The following is a 15,097-nucleotide window of genomic DNA, read 5'->3' on the forward strand; positions in this document are numbered from 1 at the left end:
TCGAAGCGTCGGCGTCAGCGATGCAAAGACTGGAACGAAATTCCTGGAATGCAGCGGTTGGAAGCCCCTTGGTCATAATGTCGGCAAACTGCTGGGTGGTCGGTACATGAAGAACACGAAGCTGACCCAACTGTACCTTCTCGCGGACGAAGTGAACATCAAGTTCGATATGCTTGGTGCGCTTGTGCTGCACTGGGTTGGCCGCGAGATAGGTGGCCGAAACATTATCACAGTAAACCACCGTGGCTTTCGGGATGGAGACCCGAAGTTCACCAAGTAACTGACGGAGCCAACATGTCTCGGCAACAACATTGGCAACAACACGGTACTCGGCCTCGACACTCGAGCGGGAGACGGTGGGCTGCCGCTTGGAGGACCAAGATATGAGAGAGTCACCGAAGAAGACACAATATCCCGATGTGGACCACCGATTGTCGGGACAGCCAGCCCAATCCGCATCAGTGTAAGCAAGCAGCTCGGTGGAGGTAGAAGCACGAAGACGAAGACCGAAGGTCGGTGTGCCACGAATATACCGAAGAATGCGCTTGACCAAGGACCAGTGAACATCACGGGGCGAGTGCATATGCAAGCAAACCTGCTGGACTGCAAACTGAATGTCTGGTCTGGTGAGCGTGAGGTACTGAAGAGCACCAACAATACTGCGGTATAGAGCGGCATCGGTAGAAGGTTGCCCAGCAGTGGCAGAAAGCTTCGGCTTGGCCTCAGCAGGAGTGGAAGCAGGCTTGCAGTCGGTCATGCCAGCACGATCCAGGATATCAAGAGCATACTGTCCTTGATGGAGAAAGAATCCGAAGTCATCACGTCTCACATTAATGCCGAGGAAGAAGTGCAAGGCGCCCAAGTCCTTCAGCCGAAACTTAGAACCAAGGCGACCGATGATGTCGCGAAGTATGTCCACGGAAGAGGCGGTGATGACAATGTCGTCAACATACAAGAGAAGCATGGCGACATGATCAGCTCGATGAAGCACAAATAGTGACGTGTCCGAGGTGGTGCTGCGAAACCCAAGGGCAGTGAGAAATGCTGCAATGCGGTGATACCAAGCACGAGGCGCCTGCTTCAGACCATAGAGAGACCGTGAGAGCAAGCAAACATCATCAGGCCGAGTGGGATCAACAAAACCAGTGGGCTGCTGACATAGAACACGCTCCTGGAGATGACCATAAAGAAATGCGTTGTCGATGTCGAGCTGATGAACTGGCCAATGATGAGATGCAGCGAGCTGAAGGACGACGCGAATCGTTGCGGGTTTGACAACCGGAGAAAAAGTCTCCGAGAAATCAACGCCGGCACATTGCGCAAAGCCACGAACAACCCAGCGGGCCTTGTACCTGTCCAAAGAGCCATCTGGAAGAAACTTGTGCCGAAATACCCACTTGCCAGTAATAATGTTGGCACCAGGGGGACGGGGAACCAGCGTCCAGGTCCGGTTGGCGACGAGGGCATCATACTCAGAGCGCATGGCGGCAAGCCAATGCGGGTCGCTCAACACAGAGCGCACCGAGCGCGGCACGGGGGAGACGACCGTGACACTGAGGTTGTGATAGCAAGGGTTCGGCTGACGGATCCTGTCCTTGGCGCGTGTCACCATGGAATGATGAGCGCTGCGGGGGTGGTAGGCGAGGCCGCCGTCGAGGCGGAGCCACAACCTCGGGAGAAGGTGAGGCGATGGGAACATCCGGTGACGAGGCGGCAGGCAAAGCCGGAGATGGGACCGCCGAGGATGACGGCGTGACCCCGGCCGAGACGGCGGGTGACGAGGACGACGAGGCCGCAGGTGGCGATGACGATGCTGCGGGCAAGGCCACAGGTGGCAGCGTCAGTGACGACAATGGGGCCACCGGCGAAGCCGCAGGTGGCTATACCAGCAGCGGTGACGGAGCAGCGGACGAGGCCGTGGGTGACCGCGAAGACGACGGCGAGGAGGCCGCGGATGGAGCCGCGGCTGGAGGAGTGACCGCAGTGGGCGGGGAGGCCGCGGTACGCATGGGGAGCGCCGACCGAGGCAAAACCGGCTCCTCCTGAGACGGCGAGGGAGATCCCGCCGAGAGGCCTGAGGGGCCCGCCAAAGATAAGGGCGGGCGCGGCGATGGGAGCGCAAGAGCTCCCCGAGACCGCCGAGTGGGAGTGTCCACGGGAGCTGCTGTCGATGAAACCTGCTCAAAGGGAAAAACAGCTTCATCAAAGTAAACATGCCGTGAGACGAATACTCGACGAGAGTCCGGGTCGTAGCAGCGAAAGCCTTTGGTGTTGGGTTGATAGCCAAGAAAGACACAAGCGAGAGAGCGTGGTGCGAGCTTGTGTGGTGCCGTAGCGGTGATGTTGGGATAACACAAACAACCAAAAACGTGAATATCATCGTATGATGGAGGAGACCCGAACAGAAGATGATGAGGGGTATAGCTCCAGCGTGGTTTACACGGCCGGAGGTTGAGAAGGAGAGTGGCAGTGGCGAGTGCATCGGGCCAAAAACGAGGTGGCATGTGTGCATGAAAGAGCAAGGCGCGGACACTCTCATTGAGGGTGCGGAGAACACGTTCGGCACGGCCGTTTTGTTGGGATGTGTATGGACAAGTTAAGCGAAAAATGGTGCCATGCGTGGATAGAAGATGGCGAATGGCGAGATTATCAAATTCTTTTCCGTTATCGGTTTGAAGATGAGCAATGGTGCGATGAAAGTGGGTGGTGACATAGGCATAAAATGAGTGAAGGTGGAGGCAACATCGGATTTGCGGCGTAACGGAAAAGTCCAAGTGAAGTGTGAAAAATCATCTAAAATCACAAGGTAATATGATAAACCCGAATTGCTAGGCACGGGGGATGTCCAAACATCACAATGAATAACATCAAAGGGAAAAGTTGCAATCGATGAAGATGACGAAAACGGTAGACGAACGTGTTTGCCTATGCAGCAAGCATGACAAGTGTGAGCTGCTGATTTATTACATGAAAAAGAAAAAGTGCTCAAAATTTTATGAAGAGCGTCGGCGCCGGGATGACCGAGACGAGCGTGCCAAAGCGAGACGTCGGCATGAAGAGCAACCGGGCCACTGCGAGTAGAAGCGCCGCATGGGTAGAGATCATCGGGAGAGTCACATCGGTACAGAACCCTCCGGGAGCGAGCATCCTTAATAGAAAAACCGAGAGCGTTAAACTCAACAGTGACAAGATTTTCACGAGTAAGAGTGCGAACAGAACAAAGATTTTTAATTAAGGATGGTGAAACGAGCACATTATTGAGAGTTAAAGAAGAAGAGGGTAACGGAAGAGAGGATGAACCATGATGGGTGATGGGAAGAGAGCTGCCATCGCCAACCATGATACGGGAGGAGAAAGGGTAGGGAGTGGAACGGGATAAGATACCAGGGTTGGAGGCCATGTGGGCGGCGGCACCGGTGTCCATGTACCAATCGCCACCTCCGTTGTAGGCGCTCGGGGAGGGGGCAGCATGAAGGACGGAGAGAAGCACCGGATCGTAGATCGGAGGGGCGCCGCCATATGCAACCGAGCCTGGCGCGCCGCCGTATGCAGAGGGGCCACCATAAGCCGACGAGCCACCGTAGGCCGTGGCAGCGCCATATGCGGCAGGGACCGGTGCAGTCAGCAGCGCCTGAGGGGTGCTCGGCCGTGGCCCGAGGATGCTCGGAGCTGGTGGGCGGGGGACGGGCATGGAGTAGGCATGCACTACTCCCGTCCAAGGGTTATACCCCGAGAGCCAAGGCGGAGGAGGTGCAACCACCGCGGGCGCAGGAGGGCGCGGCGTCGTGCTGGAGTTGCGGCCTCGGCCCCCGTGACCCTTCTGCTTGCGGCCGTTGGAGGGCGCAGGCGCGGGTGGCGAGGCAGGAGCGGGAGTGTGCGGCCCCGGCTGGGTTGAAGTAGAGCCGTGGCCGGCGGCGAGGCTGACGTGAAGAACGGCGTGGGTCGCCTGCCGAGCAGTGTGACGGAGACGCTTTTCCTCCATGCGAAGGTAGGTAACCGCCTTCGCGTACGTCGGTGTGATGAGCGAGAGGTTGGCGGCGGACTGGCCAAGGTCGGGGTGGAGGCCGCGGAGGAGGTTGGTGAGGAGGACCGAGTCATCGATGGTCATGCCGACATCACGTAGCTCATCGGCGAGAACCTTCAGCCGCGTGCAGTACTCGTCGATCGAAAGATCATTTTGCTGCATAGTGAAGAACTCCCCTTGAAGAAAGACGCGGCGCTGCAGTTGGTTATCGAGGAAGAGATCACACAGGCGCGTCCACATAGCATACGCGGACGGATCGCGTACGTTCACCATATTGAAGAGGCTGCCGGAGATGGTGAGGAAGAGCCACTTGACGATGCAGGCGTCCATGGCGAGCCACTCATCGTCGTCCTTCATGTCGCGGTAGTCAACGCTCCCGTCAACATGCTCGATGAGACGGTAAGAGCGGAACAACAACGCGAAGTACGTGCGCCATGCGTTGTAGGATGGCGAGTCGAGGTCGAGGATGACGGGGACATGGTCCTTGATGTGGATCTCGTTGAGGCGATCGGAGGTGAACATGGCACCGGAGAAGGAGCCGGCGTCGGATGCAGCGGCCTTGGCCATGTGGACAGCGGGTGGTTAGGGTTTTGGGTGAGGAGAGGAGGGCGGCAGCGGCGACGGGAGGAAGTGAGGAGTGGCGGCGGTTCTTAGGGTTTCGGGAGGGAGGTAGTGGTGGCAGGTTTAAGAGGAGAAGCGGCGGCGGCGTCGGCTACGGGAGAAGTGGCGTCGGCGGCGGCGGCTAGATGGATGGGAAGGAAGCGGCGGCGGTGGCTATGGAGGGGTAGCGACGGCGGCGGCAGGAGGAGTTGGCGCGGCGGCGTCTAGGGCTAGATGCGGCGGCTTGGAGGTGCGGAAGTGACAGAGGATTGCCGTAAAACTAATACCATGTAGAAAGAATATTTGGTGCAACTCATTGTATTCCATGGAGTAGGTTACATTATATACATAGGATGTCTTGCGTGACAAGGTAACTAATCCTATCATATCTCTAGGAGTTAGCTATACAAGGTTAGAGAAGATAAGATTAAAAATATAAGACATGTCACGTTCAACATGGTGGACAAGATCCGCATCGATTTGATCATAAAGGGCTACAAGGAGTTCCGGGAGGAGTACGTGAGCCCTGACTCGGACCCGGACGATGAATGTTACGAATCTGAGGAGGAGGTGACTTCTGCCCTCCGGAAGGAGTGAATGAAAAGACGTTGTGCCGTTGTTCTGAGAAGGTTTGGCTCGATGAATCCAAGCAAGGGGAACCAATGTGTCAACCCTAACTTGTATACTTCTAGATAATTATAATACTTCTATAAACTATCTATGGTACTGTACTACTGTCGATCTATACATCTATGCTGCAATTGTTGGGACTTGGGACGTATTTGGTGCACCGGGGCAATTGGTGCTACCGGTGCATCGTACCCTGGTGCACATTTTAAAATGTTTAAAAAAAATCTAAAAAATAGTGCATTGACACATGTATGTTGTCAAAAAATTCAAATCAAAATTCAAAACATTGTTAAAAATACAAAAATGGCAAATTTGACATCAGTGTGCTAATGGGTCAAAAATGAAGCCCAACTTTTGTTACATACTATTCACTGTCAAATTTGTCAATTTTGTATCTCGAGCAATATTTTGAATTTGGCGGGCGCTACAAATAAACAGGATGATTTGAGCCAGTTTTAAACTGCCCTTGCAGCCGTCAGATCGCACCATTTACAGGCCTCCCATCCGTTTTCCTCGATCAGCACATCCTAGCTCGCGTCCTACTCCCGCACGCAAGACCGCATCTCCGGTTACGCACATGGCAACATCAACTCAAAGTTCCAAATAAGCCTTGCACATCAGCTTTCAACAACCAATGACTACACCATCGTGGCCTCGCGTGCTGCAACGCAGCTCAGCCACCGGCCATGGTAGCGACTCGTCGCCTCTTCCTGTTGCAATGCAGCTCCACCAGTCTGCCATGGCAGCAGTGCCGTCGTAGCATCGTATGCTCCAACGCAGCTCTGTCGCTGTCCATGGTCCGCCTCGCTGCACGTACTGTCGGAGCCGCGCCAGCCACAACATGGTCGACGCTTCAATGCAGTGTCGCCGCCTCGACTCGCCGCGCCCCTGCAACATCTCCCTTCTCGGCGGCGAAGTGCAGACCACGACATGGTCGACGCTTCATTGCAGCATCGCTGCCTTGGCGTTGCGCCCTCGGAGAAGCGCGGCCGGCAAAGTGCCGTCCACAACACAGCCGACACTACAATGCAGCTTCGTTTGCCTTGACTCATCGCGCCCTGGGAGCAGCGCTGCCAGCGAAGTGCCGGTGACAACACGGTCGGCGCTTCAATGCAGTGTAGCCGCCTTGAGTTGTCACGCCCATGGAGCAGCGTCGCCGGCAGCAGAGCTCGCTCCGTTGCAGCGCCCTCGTCCTCGACTTGTCGCGCCGCCGCCGCAGTGTCTGCTCCAATGCAGCGCTGCCGTACTCGACTTGTCGCGTCGTGGGCAACCGCGCCTTCTCAATTGCAGCACCGCCGGCGAGTGACACCTGCCTCCCCATGTGTGTTGCGTTGTAGCAGTACATCAAGTGGGGTCGCCTTCGGCCTCCTCCATCGTGTTGCGTTGTAGCACCGGCAGTGAGCTTATGTTGCTCCTGCTTGCAGCAATGGTGCTGCTGCATCCGTCAGTTTGCAGTACCGCAGTGGTGGCGTGCAGGCAGCGAACGCCCCCTAATGCAGTGTCCCAGCACCCCCCTCCCATGATTCTCCTCCTTGCTGTTGTGCATGGTGGTCGGAGGGGTCACAACTCCCCATGGCAGACGCAGAGAAATGTTGTGTGCCCGTGTACAAGAGGTAGGGGATGAGTGGACGTCGTCTCTCCGTGAGGGGATAAGGCTGAGAGAGGCAAAAGCGGTGCTTGGGCCCGCACACGGACGTGTGGCGCGCGTTGGAGACGACTTACGCCGTGTTAAAATCAGTCGGGCAATTTTAATACTTTTCCTTTGAATTTTGATTTGAGTTTTAGTGACAACATACAGTTGTGTCAATGCACTAAATTGTTTCCGTATTTTTTCTAACATTTTTCAGTATGCAACGGGGGACCCGTGCACCGGTAGCACCGGATACATCCCACAAATGTTTGCCGTTGATCCTGGTATGACCAAGTCAATAACTGGCACCATTAATTTAGTAGTTGTTCATGTTGTCGATGAGGTTTTCATTATAGAAGTTACATGCACGCATTGTATGGAATTGATTGAGATGCACTCAAGTGAGAAAAAGAAAAACATTGTGTTGAACGTGTATGCATTACCTGAGGAGATGTGCATGCAAGGAAAGACCCCATACACTAGCACGTTTGATCTATTTTCATCAGTTGAGCCAATGAAAATTAAGAGGAGGTATCTACATGAGTGAGATGTCATGATCAAATACTCCCTCCGTCCCAAAATAAGTATTAAGACACTTATTTTGGGACAGAGGGAGTACTATTTTCATCAGGCACGGCCACCGGAGAAGCTGGCGTACTCATGGATGTCTCCAGGGATCAGAGACCTGCTATCTTTGAAGGGAACCGGGTGAGATCCACCTGCAGATTGTATGAGGACGCACCATCCAAAGTTTAGTAGTCGTAGTTGCTTTTATCTCAATTAAATTCAAGTCGGTTGTTATGTGTAGGCAAGTCAAATTTGTTTTTCTTTGAGTTAGGGGTGCAACCAGCGTGTTGGTCAAACGACAGCTATACTAATATAAATAGCCAATGGTATGGTCATGTAATAGTTTTAGGTTAGGTTAAGTTGAATTAGACATCGTTATGTGTTTCAGCCGTCGGCCATTATTGAGTTTAGAGAATTCTTGTTAAAAATCTCTACTAGCGTGTGAGTTCTTGCGACGCAACGCGTAGGAGATTACAAGCTGAGCCTACACGATTTGTCCACGTTATTCCTTCAGATCGAGGGGTTGACGTGTTGTTTTCGAGGGATTTGTGAACGTCTTAGTAAACCCGCGACTAGTTCTTGCTGCAATGGTGATTTGTGTCGTGAAGATCGGGCCAACAACGGACGGACCCTCATTTCGATGTTCGCTCCTCATCAGATCCAAATTCAAACTAGTACTCCAACGAAATCATTTGTTTAAGCTTATTAGGACAATGTTCATGCGTTGTAACAAAATATAAATATATTCTAGTAGTATGTTAACTAGTGATTACCTGCGCATATTAGTGTGATTATGTAAATAAATGTCTATCAAATCCTGCCCATGATTTACATATAGTTCGATGAGACTTTTGGTAAGTAAATTAAAATGAAATTGATTTATAAGATAAGAAAAAAAATGTGGGAAATAAGATAAGTAAATTAAGATGATTGATTATCATATGCAACAAGGATGGATGAAAAGCTGGTGGAAGAAAATAAAACATAAAACCTTAGATTCTTTTTTTTAAAGTACAGATAGAAATGCAGATTCTTTTGCGCTAGGCAAAAGAACTAGATGAAAGAACAAGAGGCCGTCAAGGTCTTCAACCATTAATGTGTCACATATATGTCTGATTGCCATACTAACTACTAATATGATGATCTAGTACACAGAAAGGCACTCTAGCACAGTTGTCATGCGTCATGATCATCTATATTATGGTGCTCATTTCAAAAATGGCTTGTACTCTTAGAGTCATCTGGATCAGTGTCAAAGCTTGCATCGACGTAACCGTTTACGACGAGCTCTTTGTCAGATCCATAAATGAGAAACATATCCTTAGTCCTTTTCAGGTATTTCAGGATTCTTGACCGCTGTCCAGTGCTCCACTCCGGAATTACTTTGGTACCTCCCTGCTATACTTATAGCAAGGCAGACATCAGGTCTGGTACACAACATCGCATACATGATAGAACCTATGGCTAAAGCATAGGGAATGACTTTCATTTTCTCTCTATCTTCTGAAGTGGTCGAGCATTGAGTCTGACTCAATTTCACACCTTGTAACACAGGTAAGAACCCTTTCTTTGACTGATCCATTTTGAACTTCTTCAAAACTTTATCAAGATATGTGCTTTGTGAAAGTCCAATTAAGCGTCTTGATCTATCTCTATAGATCTTGATGCCCAATATGTAAGTAGCTTCACCGAGGTCTTTCATTCAAAAACTCTTATTCAGGTATCCCTTTATGCTACCCAGAAATTCTATATCATTTCCAATCAACAATATGTCATCCACATATAATATTAGAAATGCTACAGAGCTCCCACTCACTTTCTTGTAAATACAGGCTTCTCCAAAAGTCTGTATAAAACCACATGCTTTGATCACACTATCAAAACGTTTATTCCAACTCCGAGAGGCTTGCACCAGTCCATAAATGGATCGCTGGAGCATGCACACTTTGTTAGCACCCTTTGGATCGACAAAACCTTCTGGTTGCATCATATACAACTCTTCTTCCAGAAATCCATTCAGGAATGCAGTTTTGACATCCATCTGCCAAATTCTAATAATCATAAAATGCGACAATTGCTAACATGATTCGGACATACTTAAGCATTGCTACAGGTGAGAAAGTCTCATCATAGTCAACTCCTTGAACTTGTCGAAAACCTTTCGCAACAAGTCGAGCTTTGTAGACAGTAACAATACTGTCAGCATCGGTCTTCTTCTTGAAGATCCATTTATTTTCTATGGCTTACCGATCATTGGGCAAATCCACCAAAGTCCACACTTTGTTCTCATACGTGGATCCCATCTCAGATTTCATGGCCTCAAGCCATTTCGCGGAATCTGGGCTCATCATCGCTTCCTCATAGTTCGTAGGTTCACCATGGCCTAGTAACATGACTTCCAGAATAGGATTACCGTACCACTCTGGTACGGACCGTACTCTGGAAGACCTACGAGATTCTGTAGTAACTTGATCTGAAGTTTCATGACCATCATCATTAGCTTCCTCACTAATTGGTGTAGGAATCATTGGAACTAATTTCTGTGATGAACTATTTTCCAATTCGGGAGAAGGTACAATTACCTCATAAAGTTCTACTTTCCTCCCACGCATTTCTTTCGAGAGAAATTCCTTCTCTAGAAAGGATCTATTTTTAGCAACGAATATCTTGCCTTCGGATCTGTGATAGAAGGTGTACCCAACAATTTCCTTTGGGTATCCTATGAAGACGCAATTCTCCGATTTGGGTTCGAGCTTATCAGTTTGAAGCTTTTTCACATAAGCATCGCATCACCAAACTTTAAGAAACGACAACTTTGGTTCTTGCCAAACCACATTTCATAAGGCGTCGTCTCAACGGATTTTGATGGTTCCATATTTAAAGTTAATGCAGCCGTCTCTAAAGCATAACCCCAAAACGATAGCGATAAATCAGTAAGAGACATCATAGATTGCACCATATCCAATAAAGTATGGTTACGACATTCGGACACACCATTTTGTTGTGGTGTTCCAGGTGGCGTAAGTTGTGAAACTATTCCACATTGTTTCAAATGAAACCAAACTCGTAACTCAAATATTCTCCTCCATGATCAGATCGTAGAGACTTTATTTTCTTGTTACGATGATTTTCCACGTCCCTCTAAAATTGTTTGAACTTTTCAAATGTTTCAGACTTATGCTTCATTAAGTAGATATAACCATATCTGCTCAAATCATCTGTGAAGGTAAGAAAATAACGATACCCGCCACGAGCCTCAACACTCATTGGACCGCATACATAGGTATGTATTATTTCCAATAAGTCAGTAGCTCGTTCATTGTTCCGGAGAACGGAGTTTTAGTCATCTTGCCCATGAGGCACGGTTCACAAGCACCAAGTGATTCATAATCAAGTGATTCCAGAAGTCCATCAACATGGAGTTTCTTCATGCGCTTTACACTGATATGACCCAAACGACCGTGCCACAAATAAGTTGCACTATCATTACCAACTTTGCATCTTTTGACTTCAATATTATGAACATGTGTATTACCACAATCGAGATTCAACAAAAATAGACCACTCAGCAAGGGTGCATGACCATAAAAGATATTACTCAAAGAAATAGAACAACCATTATTCTCTGATTTAAATGAATAACCGTCTCACATCAAACAAGATCTAGATATAATGTTCATGCTCAACGCTGGCACCAAATAACAATTATTCAGGTCTAAAACTAATCCCGAAGGTAGATGTAGAGGTAGCATGCCGACGGCGATCAAATCGACCTTGGAACCATTTCCCACACGCATCGTCACCTCGTCCTTAGCCAATCTTCATTTAATCCGTAGCCCCAGTTTCGAGTTGCAAATATGAGCAACAGAACCAGTATGAAATACCCAAGCGCTACTACGAGCATTAGTAAGGTACACATCAATAACATGTATATCAAATATACCTTTCACTTTTCCATCCTTCTTATCCGCCAAATACTTGGGGCAGTTCTACTTCCAGTGACCAGTCCCTTTGTAGTAGAAGCACTCAGTTTCAAGCTTAGGTCCAACCTTGAGTTTCTTCTCCTGAGCAGCAACTTTCTTGCCGTTCTTCTTGAAGTTCCCCTTCTTCCCTTTGCCCTTTTTCTTGAAACTAGTGGGTCTTGTTGACCATCAACACTTGATGCTCCTTTTTGATTTCAACCTCCGCAGCCTTTAGCATTGCAAAGAGCTCGGGAATTGTCTTGTTCATCCCTTGCATATTATAGTTCATCACAAAGCCTTTATAGCTTGGTGGCACTGATTGAAGAACTCTGTCAATGATACTATCATCAAGAAGATTAACTCGTAGCTGAGTCAAGTGGTTATGGTACCTAGACATTCTGAGTATGTGTTCACTGACAGAACTATTCTCCTTCATTTTGCAGCTATAGAACTTGTTGGAGACTTCATATCTCTCAACTCGGGCATATGCTTGAAATATTAACTTCAACTATTGGAACATCTCCTATGTTCCATGACATTCAAAATGTCTTTGAAGTCCCGATTCTAAGCCGTAAATCATGGCACACTGAACTATCAAGTAGTCATCAGCTTTGCTCTACCAAACGTTCTTAACGTCATCAGTAGCGTCTGCAGCAGGCCTAGCACCTAGCGGTGCTTCCATGATGTAATTCTTCTGTGCAGCAATGAGGATAATCCTCAAGTTACGGACCCAGTTCGTGTAATTGCTACGATAATCTTTCAACTTATTTTCTCTAAGAACGCATTAAAATTCAAAGGAACGGTAGCACGAGCCATTGATCTACAATAACATAGACATGCAAAATAACTATCAGGACTAAGTTCATGATAAAATAAAGTTCAATTTATCATATTACTTAAGAACTCCCACTTAGATAGACATCCCTCTAGTCATCTAAATGATCACGTGATCCAAATCAACTAAACCATGTCTGATCATCACGTGACACAGAGTAGCTTTCAATGGTGAACATCACTATGTTGATCATATCTACTATATGATTCACGTTCGACCTTTCGGTCTTAGTGTTCCGAGGCCATATCTGCATATGCTAGGCTCGTCAAGTTTAACCCGAGTATTCTGCGTGTGCAAAACTGGCTTGCACCCGTTGTATGTGAACATAGAGCTTATCACACCTAATCATCACGTGGTGTCTCGACACGACGAACTGTAGCAATGGTGCATACTCAGGGAGAACACTTATACCTTGAAATTTAGTAAAGGATCATCTTATAGTGCTACCGCCGTACTAAGCAAAATAAGATGCATAAAAGATAAACATCACATGCAATCAAAATATGTGACATGATATGTCCATCATCATCTTGTGCTCATGATCTCCATCACTGAAGCATCGTCATGATATCCATCGTCACCGGCGCGACATCTGGATCTCCATCGTAGCATCGTTGTCGTCTCGCCAACTATTGCTTCTATGACTATCGCTACCGCTTAGTGATAAAGTAAAACAATTACATGGTGATTGCATTGCATACAATAAAGCGACAACCATATGGCTCCTGCCAGTTGCCGATAACTTTGTTACAAAACATGATCATCTCATACAACAATTTATATCACATCATGTCTTGACCATATCACATCACAGCAAGCCCCGCAAAAACAAGTTAGACGTCCTCTACTTTGTTGTTGCAAGTTTTACGTGGCTGCTACGAGATTCTAGCAAGAACCGTTCTTACCTACGCATCAGAACCACAACGATTTTTCGTCAAGTATGATGTTTTAACCTTCAACAAGGACCGGCCGTAGTCAAACTCGATTCAACTAAAGTTGGAGAAACAGACACCCGCGAGCCACCTATGTGCAAAAGCACGTTGGTAGAACCAGTCTCATGAATGCGGCAATGTAATGTCGGTCCAGTCCGCTTCATCCAACAATACCGCCGAATCAAAGTAAGACGTTGGTGGTAAGCAGTGTGACTATTATCGCCCACAACTCTTTGTGTTCCACTCAAGCATAAAACATCTACGCATAGACCTGGCTCAGATGCCACTGTTGGGGAACATGGTAATTTCAAAAAAAAAATCCTACGATCACGCGAGATATATCTAGGAGATGCATAGCAACAAGAGGGGAGAGTGTGTCTGTAACGCCCACGATGCGGCTATATCTCCCACGTGTCGAGGCACGAGTTAGAGGCATAACCGCATTGTGGTTTTGTCGCAAGAAGGGTCATCTTCACACAATCCCATGTAATGAACAAGAAAGGGATAAATAGAGTTGGCTTACAATCGCCACTTCACACAATACTTAAATAAGTGATACATCATCCAAAATACACACATAGTCCGACTACGGATAAATCCAAATGAAAAGGAAGATAACCCCAAATGCTAGATCTCTGATCGTCTCAACTGGGCTCCACTGCTGATCATCAGGAAAAGACACGTAGTAATGGCCAAGGACCTCGTCAAACTCCCACTTGAGTTTGGTAGCATCACCTGCACTGGTATCATCGGCACCTGCAACTGTTTTGGTAGTAATCTGTGAGCCACGAGGACTCAGCAATCCCATTACCATGGGTATCAAGACTAGCAAAGCTTAAAGGGTGAGGTTGCAGCAGTGACTAAGCATGATATGGTGGCTAACTTACGAATACCAGAATAAGATGAGAATCTACGAAAACGGTCGCAAACTAGTAATGATCAAGAAGTGATCCTGAACTACTTACGTCCAAACATATCCAAACCGTGTTCACTTCCCGGACTGTGCCGAGAAGATACCATCACGATTACACACGCGGTTGATACATTTTAATTAAGTCAAGTGTCAAGTTCTCTACAACCGGATATTAACAAATTCCCATCTGCCACATAACCACGGGCACGGCTCTCGAAAGTTTATACCCTGCAGGGGTGTCCCAACTTAGCCCATCACAAGCTCTCACGATCAGCGAAGGATATTCCTTCTCCCAGAAAGACCCGATCAGTCTCGGAATCCCGGTTACAAGACATTTCTACAATGGTAAAACAAGACCAGCAAGACCGCCCGAATGTGCCGACAAATCCCGATAGGAGCTGCACATACCTCGTTCTCAGGGCACACTGGATAGGTCAAACTACGAGTAAAACCAGCCCTCAAGTTTCCCCGAGGTGGCCCTGCAGGTTACCCGGTTCAGACCAACACTCAGAGGACCACTGGCCCAAGGGGGTTTAAAATAAAGATGACCCTTGAGTCTGCAGAACCCAAGGGAAAGGTATAGGTGGTAGGTAGGCAAATGTAAAATCAAAGTTGGGCCTTACTAGAGGAGTTTTATTCAAAGAGAACTGTCAAGGGGTTCCCATAAACCCAACCGCGTGAGGAACGCAAAATCAAGGAACATAACACCGGTATGACGGAAACTAAGGCGGCAAGAGTGGAACAAAACACCAGGAAAAAGGCCGAGCCTTCCACCCTTTACCAGATATATAGATGCATTAATTAAAATAGGAGATATTGTGATATCCCAACATAAACATGTTCCAACATGGAGCAATCTTCAACTTCACCTGCAACTAACAATGCTATAAGAGGGGCTGAGCAAAAGCGGTAACATAGCCAAACAACGGTTTGCTAGGAAAGGTGGGTTAGAGGCTTGACATGGCAATATGGGAGGCATGGTAAACAAGTGATAGGTAGCACAG

The sequence above is a fragment of the Triticum aestivum genome, chromosome 7B, assembly GCF_018294505.1.
Source record: "Triticum aestivum cultivar Chinese Spring chromosome 7B, IWGSC CS RefSeq v2.1, whole genome shotgun sequence".
Lineage (NCBI taxonomy): Eukaryota > Viridiplantae > Streptophyta > Magnoliopsida > Poales > Poaceae > Triticum > Triticum aestivum.